A 3,580-nucleotide genomic window follows, 5' to 3' on the forward strand; every position below is an offset into this window, starting at 1 on the left:
TTTGCGACCCCGGCCGGCAAAAATCAGCTGCTGTTCGTCTGCGGTCCCGTCCCGCTTCTCTGCTTTCTGCCCTGATGACCGGGCCCTGCAGCTTTCCCGGGCGAGAACGTTTGGGGACCTCGCCGCTCCGTTTCCTCTGCCCCTGCCCCTGCGGGGCGCTCCGGCGGCTGCGCGAGGCAGCCGCTTCGTTTCTCCCAGTCCACCGCCCGACGCCCGGTGCGCTTCGGACCCGTGGTAGTTCTTCTGTGCAGATCCCACGCTGAGACGTGCCGCCGGGCCGTTTGGGTGTCTTTTGCCGCGTTTTAGATGTTCGGCTTATTGCGTTTCGCGGGGAGAGATCTGGGGACGTCTCGCACTCTGCCCCGTTTCCCCGTCCTTTCGGCTCCCCTCTTTTGATGGGAGAACGGAGTCCGTTCCGTTTTGCAGTCCCTGCCGGAGGGTGCGGACCGCCTGCTACTTTGTTGCTCCGCCGGCTCTCTCGTCCGTTCTCTGTTGTGCTTGTTCTCTTCTTTGGAGTCCGATAATTTTCTCTGGTGGCGTGCTGAGAAACGTCAGTCGTTTTACATCGGCCCCGTGCTGAGCACAGAGCCAAGACCTGTAATTAGATAAAGAGGAGAAAAAGACAGGCTGCTGTAAGTCGACAGCCACTTGAGTTTGTATGCCAAAGCCGTACGTTTTCACTCCTTCCTCCGCGTCGTATGGTTTTGATGTCGCCGTCGACCTCTCTTAAATGGCTTTGTAGCCCCCTTTGCTGAGGGCACTGTTGCTTTCTGGAAGCTCCTCCTCAATCCAGGGAATCGTGCAGATGCCCGTGTAAATTATCAAAATTCTTTACGTGTTTGTTTTTGCCAGGACTCTCCCAAGTCACTGGAATCGAATCATATCAATTATAAGGGAGTCCAGTGAGTAAACATATCTTTAGATGTTAAAATGGAAACAAAGGTGGTGTGCTGGTAACCTTGACTAATGATATCACTTTGTCCTCGAGTGTTTCGTATCAGGGACTCGGGACAGATATCTTTGAGGAGCTGCCGCGAACCTTTTCGTGCACACACATACAAGGAAACCGCATATTTATGGTGTGATCCATTCTTCTGTCTCGGAGATGGGAAGGCACAGTAAGATGGGGATGTGAGGGATGTCGGCTGTGTATCTTACACTGCCTGTAGAGAAGGCCACAGATACGTAGTTCCGTCGTGTGACGGCCGTGGCTCGTTTGGTTCTTCACGGAGTGGCTTTTGGCACTTCTCGTCTCGAGTGACACTTTCGTGGCATAAACGGCTTTTCTATTAGGACGTGTGCATCCTTTGTCCCGTGATCCGTGACGGTGATATTTGGAAGAAGTGTTTTTTTTAGGGCAGTTATTAATGACACCGCCCATTTTCCTTGAGCTGTGGCTCTCCGATTAGCCAGCGTGCACTCGAACGCAGAAAGACGCAAAATAAGCGGGTATCAAAGGCAAATAACCACCTAAGTACCACCGGGTGTGCAGTAAGATGTCGTGTGGCTTTGATTTTAAATAACGCGGCGTTTACAGACGCGAGCCTACACGAAGCGTAATTACTGTCCACGACGCACATCAGATGTGTAATGTTCTTTCTCCAGTGTGGACTGTAGCGATTGGAGCACCCTCAAGTATGAAGCCCCTGCTTTATAGGAGGTGAAGCTGCGTGACAGAAAAGGGAATGAGAAGTGGCCAGTCGCCCCTTATGTCGTTGAGAAGGACCCAGAAGAAGTGTGCAAGTGCTGACCATTTTCGTCCCCGTTCTCCCCTCCTCGCTGTGATATCAGAGGAGTCGCTGCCGGTGCCGTGGCTGTTCTTCCACACACTCGCCGAGGTGTGTGTGTCACGACTTTGCTTCGGCTCCTGCTCGTTAGGTCCCACCCCGACCTCTCTGTTTAAAAGGACTCTCTCCCGCACACCGCCCACCTCGCTCATCCCCTTTTCCTGGCTGGTATTTTTCCCGCAGCGCCACTTTGTAAAATCCCTGGTAGATGTTCGTTAGATTTGATGTCTCCTCCACGGAAATACGGGCCATGCGAGGGCAAGTCTAATGTCGGCAAAGATGACGTGGCGCAGGACATGTCTGACGTGCCGTGAAGTTGTCGTTGGGGTTTCCCGGACGGGAACTTTGTTGAAGATTCATTTTTGTTGAAAAGATAACGTGAAAAAGTTCCTAGGATTCCCTGAGTCCACCGCCGCAGCTAGCCCGTTCGCCATTGTCCGTTGCCTTCATCACGTGTACGGTATGTTACTGAGAGGTTGCACGAGTCGAGTCGGGCTGCTGGACACCTTAGAGCTAGTGCCGCGTGGCGGTTTTATCTCGATAAAAGTGGGAGGAAGGTTTGTCAAGACAAAATGACAAGGGAAAACCAGAACCTGTGCGCTGGACATCGTGTTAATTGACGACCGCGGTGAGTTTCGTTACCATCCGTCGTGTCGTGTAGATGCGAAACGAGGGGAAAAAATCCTTCGGAGGTACTCTTTTCGTGGCAACTACGGTCATCCCGCGGCGATACGGAGGTCCCCAGAACACCCGTAACTCGGCGAAAGATCGGATTTTCGTATTTGCGTGCCCGGTGCCCGCGGAAGGGAGATCTTCCCGTCTGTACGTCTTTCTCTGCATGACTTATTCTTTCCTCGCTCGTCGACGGACACGGGTGGTTTCCAGGTCATGGCTATCGTAGATACTGTCTCTGTGAACGTGGGGCTGCAGGTATCTTTTCGAGGTAGTGCTATTTGAAATGTTTGGAAGAACCTCCCTACTGCCTGCTACCCAGAAATGGACCTGCTGGGTCGTTTCTCCGCGGAAGATGAAACCACAGGAAACTGGGGCAGCCACGGTGGAAAAGCACCCCGGCACCAGTGCACGGGGCCGCTTCTCCCAGCCTCTCGCCGGCAGTGATGTCTTATTGACGACAGCCATTCTGTTGCTCGTTGGTTTATGGCAGTTCTTTCCACGGTCCGAATAGAAGTCCTTATTCAGGTGCTGCGATCTGAGTTCCTGTGCAGTGTGCTACGGGTATCTTTTAAGCTACTTGTGGTGATGGTGGGTCGGTACGGGGAAATGAGTGTAACGCGACCTCTCTTGGTGATGTAAGACTTTCTCGTCCTCACAACGCTGTACCGTTTACTCAGAGGTCGGCCGCTCGGAAGGGCAGGACAGTTCTGGTAGTCGCACGTCTCACGTGGTAACTCGCTTCCCATCGCACGGCCGCGGGATGTGGAAGACGGGACACTGTACCTGTGCCCTTGCCCGAGCGGCACTGTGATGTGCTTTCACTAATAGCACAACTCATCGGAGGTAGGATCTATGTAGATAAGGAAGTATTCACTGGCGCTGCTGCTGAAGTAGATCTAATTTGCCGATAGATGGAGCCCAAACGTATATCGTGGTTCTCACGGAAAATCGGAAACTGCGTGAGAAGAAACTGTGTGTGTGGTACGGACCAGAATCTCACTCACTCACTCACTCACGCACACGAGTCCACGGGGCTCCCTTTGATATACAAACGTTAAGATTACTCTGTGCATTACTCCCAGTCGTGACATTTCACGATATCGACACGAGAAAGGAAA

The sequence above is a fragment of the Pteropus alecto genome, unplaced genomic scaffold, assembly GCF_000325575.1.
Source record: "Pteropus alecto unplaced genomic scaffold, ASM32557v1 scaffold50, whole genome shotgun sequence".
In the NCBI taxonomy this organism is placed as follows: domain Eukaryota; kingdom Metazoa; phylum Chordata; class Mammalia; order Chiroptera; family Pteropodidae; genus Pteropus; species Pteropus alecto.